Here is a 14,347-nt window from a genome sequence, read left to right on the forward strand (position 1 = left end):
TAAACGTTACTTCATAAGTTGAAATTTCATTAACTCCAACAAATTTGCGTTTCCCGTGCGTATTCCAGCTTAGAGACTCCACCGAACCTCTTCTACACTAGCCTGAATATCCAGCCAGTTAACTATTTTCTATCACAATGCTTCTTATTTACAGTCTAGTTTACCAGAATTGCTTTCACCCAAGTTCAGAACGCAATGCATTCGTACTTTGCCAGCTAAATGATTGCGCTCATCTACAAATCTATTATCCCTTTGTTTACCAATATCTAGATACATCACGTAATTATCACGAAAAAATCTCAATTAAAATAGCAATAAAGTTATATTATAGTTATTAAAATAGGAAAATCCCAGTTTCTTTCCCAACGAAAGGCTAAATCTCTGCCAAAAGTCCCGACGATAAAGGTTATTCCTCCGCGCCATCCCTAGACTGTGCATATCCCCTCTGATATATTTTGACCATAGGGGATGCTCATCGTGTATAAAAAAACCACAACCCAAAAACTAAATAAACCTCGGAGATATACGGAGGTAAACCCTCTAAAGTTTTAAGAAACATACCCCTACTGAAATGACCTCCTGTTGAATCTTCCATTTCATAATCCAATTGTTGATTGAAAGAAGTCTGTATCTTCTCTCTCTTTATCTTCGGCTCCAGTAACTGGAAATGGACGAACAACTATTCAAATGTCTTACTTACCTTACCCTGAAATGTTCCACCTTGGAAAGCAGGAGATTAGACAAAATCTAAGAAGTCTACACGCAATAGTTGTTAGCCGACGAGCCGGTGAATACTTGAACAGAAAATTTTGAAACAGAAATCTTTTTGTTTTTCAGTACATTTTTGGAACCTACAAATGATTTCAAATACCACCTCGTTTGATAAGTCTTTGAAGCAAAATTCAAACAACTTGTTAGTAAATGTATTAAAACGAGATATGATTTACCAAAACATCTGGGAAAAGCTTAGGTACTTACTTAACTTTTCATTGTTCGAGAAGAGTGAATTGAAAAATTGACTTTCTTTCAGCCTTTCTTTATTTTCTTCTGAAAATTCCTCCATATATATCCTAATGTTAAACGAAAATTGAATTGTAATTCAAGAGTCAGCTCCGGTTAGCAGTCTGTACAACTACGAATATACTCTATAACAAGAACACGCGCGGGGAGCACAAATTTGTTCGAGTTAAGGAAATTTCGATTTATGGAGTAAGGCTTATAAGGTATTTTTTAACTGAAGGAACCACTTAACTTAAGACATTCGAGTTATATAGGTTTGAGTTTTAAAAGTGTTCAAATTACTGGGCTATCCGCATGCTACTAATATATAGACTAGATCGATCTATCTGAGTCGATTGATAGATATAACTCAAATTTAAAGTCACCCTCCCGCGAGGGTGAGGGTTCACGCAATTGCGAGCTTCATGCATTCAAAATCTTTTCCGAAATTCATGCAAATCCGATTGTTACAAAAATCGGAGAATCGCATTCGCGCAAACGTCGAGAGGGTTCCATTATCTAGGCCAAAAATTCCTAGGGGTCCGAATAACACAAAGTGTTTCTATGGCAACCACGGTAAAACTTTATTGTTGACGTCAAATTACTAAAAATGTTTCCATAATCTGACGTCATTACGAAACAACCACACTCGGGTGCTCTTTAAATAATAGAGTTGACATCGAAAAGCATCGATCATTTTAAACGAGTCTCCGACCAGTACACAACTAGCGGAATAGTAACCACATCAACGTTATATCAACGAAAAATATTTGACATCACAAATAGTTTGAATCAACAACATAGTCTTAAGTAAGTTTCAGTACTGTATCTAAAAATAAAATATTTGACGTCAAAACATCTATAAATAAAATGATCTAATCTTTTTTTAATCACAAAAGAGCTATTTTTACACTCACAAAATTAACGCAGACGGCAGGCAGGAGTATATTCTCAACTTCAGTTGAGCTATAATCTGAGAATGTCTGTATGTATGTATGTATGTATGTCCGTCCGAAAACTTTAGGGCAGGCTGGACACTTCAAAAAAGGTCGGATTTGGCTGAAATTTGGCACACTTGTTCCTTGGGTGAATATCTGGGGGTGTTTTTCATTTTTTGAAAATTTGAATTTTTGGGGCCTGGGGACGAGTTTTTCGCCAAAACGAGGCTGGCAGCCTGGACACTTCAAAAAAGGTCGGATTTGGCTGAAATTTGGCACACTTGTTCCTTGGGTGAATATCTGGGGGTGTTTTTTTCATTTTTTGAAAATTTTGATTTTTGGGGCCTGGGGACGAGTTTTTCACCAAAACGAGGCTGGCAGCCTGGAGACTTTAAAAACGGTCCGATTTGGCTGAAATTTGACACACTTGTTCCTGGGAACGAGTTTTTTGCCAAAACGAGGCTAAAGCTTTGGAGCAGTCTACAGGCCTCCAAAATGATCGGATTTGGTTGAAATTTGGCACACTTGTTCATTGGGTGAATATCTGGGGTTCTACAATTGGACCTATGAATGATTTGAAGCCACTGAAGTTGAGCCCAGTGCGTTGCGCACGTTCGACTATTCTTTAAACTTTTGTTTCAATCTTTAATCTTTATAATCACACAGTGAAGGTAAGTGTTTGTCATTTTTCTTAGTTTGAAATAAGTTTTGCGACTTTTGATGTTCTCCAATCTATTCCAATTAGAACCTAGTTTAAAAAAAGGCTTTTCGGACCTTGGGTCTCGGTACTAAACCTTATATTTTGACACCTGTTCTTTTCGCTTCTTTGAAAACTCCAGCATTTTGGGACTAAGTCTTTGACTTTCTAGCGATTCCACAATTTGTAAACTTGTTATACGAGACTCCAGGGTTTCGGTACCTGGTCTTTGGCACTCCAGCTTTGATACTTAGTATTTTACACTCCTGTGTTTTAGTTTGCTTTTTCGGACTTCAGTGTTTTCGTATTTGTTCTTTGAGACTATATTATTTTAGTACTTAGTCTTTGCTTTGGGACTCAAGAGTTTTGGAACTTGGTCTTTGACACAATCATTTGGAATTTGCTCTGGTCTTTGGCTTTCCGGTGTTTAAGTAATTGGTCTTTAGCTTTCCGGTGTTTAAGTACTTGGTCTTTGGCACTACAGGGTTTCGGTACTTGGTCTTTGGGATATTAGGGTTTTAGAACTTGGTCTTTGGGACTCCAGGGTTTCCGTACTTGGTCTTTGGGACTCAAGGGTTTCGGTACTTGGTCTTTGGGACTCCAGGGTTTCGGTACTTGGTCTTTGGGACACAAGGGTTTAAGTACTTGGTCTTTGACTTTCCGGTGTTTAAGTACTTGGTCTTTGGGACTCAAGAGTTTTAGTACTTGGTCTTCGGGACTCAAGGGGGGGGGGGGTTTCAGGGGTTTTAAATACCGTCATACCGACAAAGTTTTGAGTCAAATACCGTAATACCGTCGGTGAAGGAAGCCTAATACCGATACCGATATTATATTTATGTTTTTTTTCGAAAATAATGAATTTTCAGTTATCATATCTATTGTGTAGTAACAAAATAGAAACTGTACAAACAAGTCTTGTACTTTATGAGGCCCCCCAGTAAACCCTCAATTTAGGTATTCACGAACAAATTTTTGCCAATTCACGTATTCACGCGCGAAAAAAAAACCATTTTCACGTCCACGCACCACCGCTTTTACATCTTTGGTTAAACGACTGTGACCTTATTGGGTTATAAATTTAACCTTTCTATGGCTTCTTTTAAACAGATTGATCTATTCTTATACCAAGCACTTTCGCCAATATGTAAAGTTTTTTGCTAGTTGGCCCAGAGCTTTAGCGTACTGGGCCTTTAAAGAGAGTCGTGTTCGTGTGTAACGCTAAGCTATTAGCCGCATTCCGTCATAAAGTAAAAAACCATCCAGGCTGTTTGGCTATAATGGAGAGGCTTGAACAGATAAATAAAACAATAATTGAGATATGCAGCTTCGCGCTATATTTTTTGTTCGGGAAAGACTATCAGTTTGGCTTAGAACTTAGATTTTCGTTCAGACCGCAATGTTCGTTATTTGTAATCAAATCAGCCTATGCCCAGGCTAGCTCTCAACAACCTGGTTGGATTTTGCGAAACTTTCTTTTAAAATCTTATCGAGAAAGAAGAAGGATGCTTTTAAATACAATTTCTGTTTAATTTCTTTTTGTCATTCAACCGTGTTGTGGCAACATTTCTCCTGCTTCCAAGTGCCATGAACAATAAGGATTAATTTTTGAAAGGTATGTTGCTTTTTTCTGGTCGTCAAAATAGATTTACCTCACTCGCAGACAAACATAAAAAGACTCAAAAAGTGAGGAACTAAAAAACTTTGTTTACATGCATCAACTTTACAGGCACATGTTCAACTTTTCGCGCTTAGACCTTTTTATTTAAACTTTGTCATCTTTACCCCTGCGGACGACATTTTCGTAAAAATTAGGGCCTTGGTTTGGAATTTCCTTCCCAGACCCCCGCGCTCAATACAATAGGATCTATCATCGGGACAGCTTGCTGACAGATCAAGATGTGATTGATGGATTACTTATCGATTCGGATAGGAGATTGATCAAAGATTGATACTCAAGATTTTATAAGCTTATGATTAATTATCGATTATGCATTCGATTTATCATCAATAATATTTTTCGATCATATTGATTTTATCCATTCTTTCTAATGATCGAGCTCTATCAATTTACAATCGATATACTTGATTGAACTAATACTAGCTCGATAAATAATCAGCAAAGGATCAATAAGACTTTTTTATGGCTGAATCCTCTATCAATCTCCTAGGCGGCAATCACAAAATATCTTCATTTCGCGTCCTCGTCTGGATTTAAAAAGTGAGTCTGTCGGTCGGTCGGTAGTAAAATATTTCGGGTTTTCTTAAAATTGGTCTGTGAGGCGGTAAAAGGTAAAAGGGCGTTAACTGAGGCGGCAGGAGGCCCAATCGCGTGTATGTTTTGCGTGGTTTCAGATCATGAGATTTAAACACTGTGACCTTTGACACTAATGGCACACGTGTAATGATAAACAAAGTTAAAATGCTGCGAATGCGCTAAAAAGCGCTCACAAAAATCGACAAAAATAAAATTTTTGAGCAAAGGAAACGTCATCAAAACAAAAAGTCCGAAAAATTTAACGACTCTCCGACTCAATTTCACTCAATTTTCAGGAGTGGGTCGGGCGATGCGAAATGAAGATATTTGTGATTGCCGCCCTATCCGGATCGATAAGTAATCCATCAATCACATATCGCTCTGTCATCAAGCCATCCCGATGGTCGATAGGATTGATCACATAGGTCGGGTCATTTTTCAGAAAATGTCTTAGAAATCCCAAGTTTTTCAAAAATCATTTTGACTTAAATTCTGTGTTGCCCCCCTCCCATTTAAAGATTGGAATGGCAGGCATTTGCATACGCTTTGGAACAGGGGGCAGGGGTACCAAATTTTCGATATTTTCAGTGCACAAATACAATGTGGACAGCCCCAATAGTGGTTTAAATTTTCTTATCTATCGCGTGGATACAAAATAGGAGATGCATAAGATTTTTTTATATTGTTGCTGTAAAATCAAAAGGTCTACAGTATTACTGGAATTTTATTGGTTTGATTGTCATTTGACTGGCTAGCTCAAAACGCAGGTCACAATTTCTCTCAAAAGAAAGTGTTAATAGAGCAACAGTACTCTGAGGCCAGAAAGATTACATCATTTAACCCAGAATTCCCTCTCACCAAACCATTTTCCAAAAGTGACCCAGGAGGGGGAGTGGGTTTGAGTCTTCCCTTAAAATTTAAGAATCTTTGTTTTAATCCCGGATGCGTCAAAAAAAGCAGTGGCACAAAACAATTCAGGAGAAGTTTTAACTTTGGCGAAAACTGAGTTGGGTGTAATCAGTGAAAAAATGACCACCCTGGAGAGGGTTTATTTTCAGACAGATACTAATAATCTTTTTTTTTCTTTACAGTGTCCTGGTCAGTTCAATCAACCTTAAAGGCATAGGCAACAGAAGGTCAATACTGGTACCCAATTTTAGGTGAGTTCTCTGTCAGTTTCACAGATTGGGCTCTTCCAGAAAAAATCCGTTCATGGGGGGTGGAGGATGAATTGTCCAGGGGTATTGAAAAAATACCAAAAAATTGCAATGTCCAGGGGGTAAATTCCAATGTCCAGGGGTAATTTTTTGTGTCCACGGGGTTGATTTGATGTTTGTCTAGGGGTTTAACCCGTGTCCAGGGGGTTAAAAATCAAAATGTCCAGGGGTAATTCATGAAAAAAATAATATATCCTCCACCCCCCATGAACGGATTTTTTCTGGAAGAGCCCATTGAAGTGGAAGAAAATGCTTGAGTGATTCTAAATAATCACACTTTTTCCAAAAACATATTTGACCTTTAATATGAGCGTACTGAGGCCACTTTTTTTCCTTTACTCTTCAAGCCCTACCAGTTGGTCATATTAGATATGAGAATTTCAGACCTTCAAATTTTCGTTTGTAAAGGGGACCCTTGATGACCATTTCAGCCCGGGGACCCCCGTGAGGCCCAAACTGGGCCTGTTTGGCCCGTCAACCCTGTGGATTTCTACGTATCAGTGGGAATAAAAAACACTAAGAGAATTTTTCTATTGAAAAGTGTTGGGACAGCGAGTCATGGCCTGGTCTATTTCCCCAAGATTAGTCAGTCATAGTCTGAACCCCTTCAAAAGAGACTTTAAAGTGCAAAAGAGGGGGGGGGAGGTCTGGGAGAAAAAGCTTCATAGAAAGGAGATGCAACAAATATTTATGTTATATAATTAATGAAACTCCTTGGCAGTGATAAAATTAAGTAATTTTTCTTTGTAGGGGGCTCAATTGCATAGAATCACATCAACAGATCAATGTTGTTTAATTTTAAAACACCCCTTTTAATTGAAGATCGTGAGATGTATACATTTAATATATTGATTTTTTTCTGTTTTAGGTATCATTGCGTCATCATCAGGTGGAGTGCAACAATAGTTATAAGTCAGCGAACTTGCATCTATTCAGCTTTCACGGATTTACTTTGAAAACTCAGCTAATCTGGAATCTATTCAGTTTATACGGATTTACTCGGCAAACTCGTTTAACTCTGTTACACTGATTTATTCGGAAAACTCGGCCAAACTTGAATCTACTCGGCTTATATTGATATACTCGGCATCTACTCGGTTTAACTCGGCTCAGATTTATATAGCGAATTCGACCCATCTTACAGCTTACTCAACCAATTCGAATTCCTTGAGTTTGCTCGGTTTAAAAGAAATAAATACATTAATATTGTTATTTAACCCTCATTTCTTGTACCTGTTCCCTTCTAAATTTTTTCAAAGCATGATTTTTGCGGTCCCACCGTGCAAAATTTGTGCGAGTAAGGACTTAAACCCGGCCTTCGGAAGCAAAAACAAACTAGATATGTTTTTAGACTCTGGGCCTTCATGCCCTTGGGCCTCTTGTTTTGTGACCTTATTCTCGATTTCGTCGACTTTTTAAGGCCTCTTTTACAGCTATTCGAGCTTTCCTAAAGCAATATTTTAGGTCTGCCGCGCCAAAGTTACTTGCTTGTTACGGGAGGCAAACGCAAAATTAAGCCTTTCCCCCAATAATTTCTTCCACCCGTAAGATGTCTATAAAATCGAGGAATGGGCCAATCATGGTCTGCGAAGCTGTAGACTTCAACACAGGCTTCAGAGAGGTGGTGCTGTGGTGCAACTAGAGGACGCGAATTCTAAAGTTTAACCCCCCCCCCCTATCGGAGGGAAAAAATAAATGGAAAATAAGAATGCGAGCGAAGCCAGTGCGAAAATTTTTCGACAATTTTCGCTCACCTTTGTTATTGAAAAACGGCCTTATTACGCTCTTGTTAGTTTGGTCACACAATTTTTGATTTTATTTAACACTAACCATTTGTTGGCAAAAATATGGTACGGCGAGCGACGTACCTGCCGTACCTGGTGCGGCGTTCCAAGAGTTTCGCCCAAGAAAAATTTTAAATTCTAGAATGCCTAGATTGCCTGAAAACGCATCATGTGCATCATGATGTGAATTATGTTTTAATCGTTCGATGCTGCTCAAGATGTTTTTAGAACTACCTACTTTTACTAATTATTGAAGGAGTAAATACCGCCTTTACTGTCTCTAAGTTACTGCAGTATCAGTGTATTGTATTGTATTAGCAATGTAAGTGAATACGGAGAGACGACCATATCATTTAGTGCTAACGGAGAAAATTTTATCTAGACTCATTTTTTGGATGCAGTATTTGCATCACAAAAGTTGTCATTGAAAAAATGCGCCGCAGAAAAATAACAAAAATATTTGTTTAAATATTGTAAAATTTAGCTTATTTAGAATAACCTGCTCACCATGAGAATAAGTCAATAGGACATGCAAGATTGTGCGAGCGAAGCGAGAAAGAAAATTTTAATCGTTTTTTTCTCGTAATACCAATTTACCGGGGGTAAAAAGGCCCAATACCGTCATACCGTAAAAGTGAACCCCCCCCCCTTATAAAGGAGACACACGAGCAAGTAACCCATCACGGCGTAGAATCAACACTGGTCCATTTACGAACTAATTATTGGATTGTCAGAGGAAGGAAGACAGTCAAAAATTTACTATATAAGTGTACCTTATGCAAACGTTATCAAGGAAAGACAGATATCACCACCAGCTAGTCCTGACTTGCCAGATTTTCGTTTAAGTTTTAATGCTTTCAATGCCACAGGATTGGACTACGCTGGACCCTTGTATGTACGAAGTGAAGATAATAAAGAGACTCAGAAGGTCTACATTCTACTCCTAACATGTGCCGGAACTCGTGCTATCCATCTAGAGGTTTGTCCAGACATGAAAAATTCTGCTTTCATTCGTGCTTTTAAAAGATTTTCGTCACGCCGAGGTGTACCTTGTATGGTTATTCACGACAATTTCAAAACTTTCAAATCGAAAGAAGTTAAACTTTTTTTCAGCCAACAGGACATTGAACAACAATTTATTTTACCTTCTTCCCCCTGGTGGGGTGGCATGTACGAGCGTCTTGTGCGCAGCGTGAAAATATCTTTAAAGAAAACATTAGGTAAGAATTAGACACTAGAAGAATTGCAGACGATCTTATGTCAGATTGAGGTGTTTATTAACAGCAGACCACTATGTTACGTAAACGAAGATGACATCGACGAGACTATCACACCAAACCATTTAATTTTTGGGAAGAATATCTTTCACAAGCAACACAGTAATGCTGAAGTTTTGTTTTTAGAAAATAATGACGACTGTACAAAGAGAATGAGACACATAAAAATCATTCTGTCACATTTCCAAAATTCAAAAAAGATTTGAGAAAGTGGTCGTGCTAGTATTTTTGAAATCATTTTTAGATATTTCTATCCAACCAGAAGCTCTCTGGTAGGCTTTTATACTCTGCATGGCAAGTCCGATTGCCGTTTCCAGTTTAACTCAGTCGATTTGAGGATGTTTTATGCTTGGGTAATGCGAAGCCTTTTTTTCTCTCATCGAGCCTTTGAAATATTTTATTTGCAAAAAACTCATAGACTAGGTCAGATTGAAAATCTTTCATTGTTTACGATTTGAAGTTTCAAAATCGAGATTTTCTCCATCGTTAGATTATTTTTAGCCTCAAGAGATAGCTTGATGCGTCAATGCATCAGAAACCTATTTGTAAGGACAAGACATTTCATTCCCAAAACATCTTACGTGAGCTCTACATTTGTTTAAAATTTCCCAGATTCTATAAGTTTTCTTAAAATTTCCAAGGAATGTTAAATGAAAATCGTATAATACTAGTTTTATTTCATAATTGGGGACTGAAAGTGCCTTAAAACGGTTTTCATACCTTGTAAATGGGTTTTTGTCAAGCTTTTCTACCATTTTTTGTCCAAGTCTACCATTTTAAATCACGTAACGTTGGAAACACTCTAAAATAGAAAGGAAAAAAAATTGACGGAATTTTTTTAATTTTTTCAAAATTGACGTCAAAGGGGCAAATTGTTTCGCTGCTATTTTTCACATCTTTTAGTGGGGTCGTTTAGCATAATTTACAGGAAAAAAATAATATATAGCTGAAACTTTCTCCAGACCTTCTCTATAGGATGCTTATGCCTCAGGAAAAAAATCCCCTAGAATCCCACTGGTGGAACATTCCCTTTTTGGGCAATTTCTTTTTTCCCCAGGCAAAACCCTAAGGGCGAAATGTTTTGAAAATTTCAAACTCATTCTCAAAAAACTATACAGAAGACTTTCAAACGGGTATAGCCGATTTCATTACCTAACTCGAGATATTTCATATGCAAGGTCCACTTTTCGCCACATTTTGGTCTAAAATTGACCAAAAATTGCATCTTCTACGTGAATTATCTCGAGTTAGGTAATGAAATCGGCTATACCCGTCTAAAAGTCTTCTATATAGTTTTTTGAGAGCTTTCGAATGGTATACATGATGTTGTCTCAAAAAGAGTTTGAAATTTTCAAAAATTTTTGACCTTAGGGTTTTGCCTGGGGAAAAAAGAAATTGCCCAAAAAAGGGATGTTCCACCAGTTGGATTTTAGTGGATTTTTTCCTGAGGCATAAGCATCCTATAGAGAAGGTCTGGAGAAAGTTTCAGCTATATATTATTTTTTTCCTACAAACAGCCTGTACTTTTGTAACACGACCACACTATTTGCCCCAAGCGCCACCAGGTTCTAAATTGTTTCTACAAAATGTGTCTAAAAGTGGCAAAAGTGCTTATATTTTTTGCCACCTAATTCCAAATGATCGTTAGTGTCCTTTGTGTTAAAAGTGGTAAATTCTCAATCTCCACTAAGGAAAAAACAAATTTTTTTTGTTTCGCGCAGTTTGTGTGAAAAGTGGTAAACAAAATGGCAGCTTTCGAATGCATAAATTTGATTTTAATTTTGCATTAATTATCCGTCGCTATGTAACTAGAGAATAAATTTATTCAAAGATGGCAGAAGGCATAATTTATGTTGTACCGATTGAAAATGTAATATAAAGACATAGAATAAGGCTCTGTTGCCGTCGGAATTTTTGCCCCCGCAGGAGCGCAGCGACGAGGAGGCACTCATAGCTTCACGCATAGATATTGGACTGGAATCTCGAAATTTTGTTGTTTGTTGTCGCGCAAGCATCCCCGTAGTTAGTCTCTTCCGTAAAATATTCGGTTTTTTTCCGGGACGGTTGTATAAATATTTTCATATTACGTTATTATATGCTATTACCATTATTACATATTACATGTTATTAGTTTTGATTTACCACTGAAAAGCTGAAGCGAGTGTTATAAATGCAAATTATAACAGGTGTATGATATAACACAAATTACAATATTACTTGTGCGAATCAAAACAAACAAAATGGCAGACTGGTTATAATGATGAGCTGATTCATTGACTGGAAAAAGTGTTTGGTATGTCAAATTTAGTTTCTTGTCTTTGAAACTGAATACTAACTACTGTAATTTAGTCAGAAGTTCACTTCAGCAATGATTTGAATTCTTTTTCCAGAATCTTTAAAGAAATTTGCTCAAGTTTTCAAATGTACAGTTGATATTTTTGTTCAAACTCTAATTTATTTTTGTCTGTTATTTTATTAATAACTACCTTTATTGTTTATAGGGCTTCTTGAGCTTTAAATACCATCATATGGTCGTAACTTGAGAAAGTCCTTCTTAACTTAGTAAAACAAGATACCAGCAAAGTACAAAAAAGTTGAATGATGTACGCATAATAATGTAAAGTTGAATCCAAACGTGGTTGAATGAATGTTGAATGTCAATCAATGTAAACAAACTTTTTCTTTCATGGTCTTCAAAATAATTTACCTCACTTAGAGTGTTTTTACTGTCTTTTCAGTGTGGTAAATCTATTTCAAAAACCTGAAAAAAGTTTGTTAACTTGTTTAACTTTACATGCGCACTTTCAACTTTTTCATGCAGTTGTGATAGCCTAAATAACTTACGCTCCAGTGGTTTGGTGAAATAGCTCCAATTCTGGCTTTCCAAGTTAGGAGAGACCTTCCCGAAGGCATTTAACAGTGGTTAGACTAGGTATACAGGCAGTCATACAGAAACACCATAAAGTGAAAGTATATAGCTAGCTATAAACTCAAAAAGTCTAGCTTCCTGAAGGCACGTCTCTTCATTGTCTGCGCTGCAATCATCTTAATGGATTCAATCCTTTCAGCTTGGAGAAAAGATTGCATCATGAAAAAGTACTATGCATTTAATTGAAAAGAAATTTAGGCGCATTTTACCTTTTCTCGACTGTACGTCTGAATGAAGCACAATGGCATTCCTTTATTTTTCTTTTGACCAACAACATAAAAGATTTTGCTTGAGAAGTGCAATCACAGCGTACGCAAGTGGAGCCCGGGCCTTAACTAGGATTGGTTTCTATTTCACCCAATTTAAGATGGCGCAGAACTTTTTGATAAATTTTATACGCAGTATTCTTGACTATTGTTTATTAGGCAAAGTAGCAACAGAGAAATGTTGAAATATAGCAGCCAATGAAAAAAAACAAGCTATTTCTGATTGGTTGCCTTTTTGATTTATTCAGTCACCGCTATATATTTTGCCTACAATCTAAGATGTCTGCGGCATTATCAGAAAAGGTCTATTGTGAATAATAATGACATATATTGTTGTAAGAAAGAAACTGGGAGATAAAAAACAAACAAGATGTGAAAACCAGTAAGCTAATGATACTATAATTTTTGAAATATATTTTTGAGAAGCTTTTTCTTAAATTTTATCAAATTATCAAGCTGTATTATATATTATATTGTAAATGAATTCTTCAAATATAGACCTTTTTTTAAAGAGGCAGCCATGTTGAATAATTATGTACTCCAGCATAAAAACAATGATACAGCCATGCATAATTATTGTATCTTGCATATTTCAAAAATTATGCATGGCTGTATCATTGTTTTTATGCTGGAGTACATAATTATTCAACATGGCTGCCTCTTTAAAAAAAGGTCTATTGTGTTAATGGAATATAATGTTTTTTTCAAGCATATGCCTCAATCAATTAATTAATCAATCATTCAATAATTAAATCAATCAATTATTCCTGATTATTTTTATACTTTAATCTTTAAAGCATTAAAAGCTTTAAGTGCATGACATGATCTCTTCTGCGTGGGCATTTAGTGAAAGCTATGACTAGTTTACCTAGAAGGACCACTGTTTCGGGCCCGTATTAGAAGGAACGTGGTCTCGTTTTTACACATTGCCTGACACAAGTTAGCTGAAGGAGCCACTTTTCACACTTTTTAAAAATGTTTCAACATGATAGAGGCAGAAGTGGGAACAAGAAGGGCAAAAGTGGCAAAAGTGTAAGCGAAACAATTTGCCCCAAATAAAAATTTGCACTTGTAAAAAATTAGAAATGGAAAAAAAAGTCTGAAGTTGAAGACGTGCTCTGGAAAACTGGTCAAAAATGAACTTGTTGCTAAAATTTTCAGCATTTTATTTGTAAGTCAACATTCTTTTCTTTTGAATTCGCATTAACCAAGCATTGCAGATTCTAGATTTGGATGGAATTAACCTTGACCGGTGGATACGCATGCGTAGAGAGTAAAAAGCTGTTTAAAAAACTAAGGAAAACGCTGGTGCTTGCATCAGAACTAAACGAGGATACTTCAGGAAATTCAAAAAATGATTGAATATTTGATTGGTGGTCGTGCTTAATCAACATTCTTGCATAAGCCTTATATTAGGATAGACATGAACTAGTGGTCGTGCTAGTATTTTTGAAATCAATTTTAGATATTTTGATCCAACCAGAAGCTCTCTGGTAGGCTTTTATACTCTGCATGGCAAGTCCGATTGCCGTTTCCAGTTTAACTCCGTCGATTAGACTTGGTCGGATTGAAAATTTTTCATTTTTTACGATTTGAAGTTTCAAAATCGAGATTTTCTCCATCGTTAGATTATTTTTAGCCTCAAGACATAGCTTTGTGCGTCAATGCATCAGAAACCTATTTGTAAGGACAAGACATTTCATTCCCAAAACATCTTACGTGAGCTCTACATTTGTTTAAAATATTCCAGATTCTCTAAGTCTTCTCAAAATTTCCTAGGAATGTTGAATGAAAATCGTATAATACTAGTTTTATTTCATAATTGGGGACTGAAAGTGCCTTAAAACGGTTTTCATACCTTGTAAATGGGTTTTTGTCAAGCTTTTCTACTATTTTTTGTCCAAGTCTACCATTTTAAATCACGTAACGTTGGAAACACTCTAAAATAGAAAAGAAAAAAAACTGACGGAATTTTTTTAATTTTTT

The sequence above is a fragment of the Clytia hemisphaerica genome, unplaced genomic scaffold (genome assembly GCF_902728285.1).
Source record: "Clytia hemisphaerica strain Z4C2 unplaced genomic scaffold, Clytia hemisphaerica genome assembly, whole genome shotgun sequence".
Classification (NCBI taxonomy): Eukaryota; Metazoa; Cnidaria; class Hydrozoa; order Leptothecata; family Clytiidae; genus Clytia; species Clytia hemisphaerica.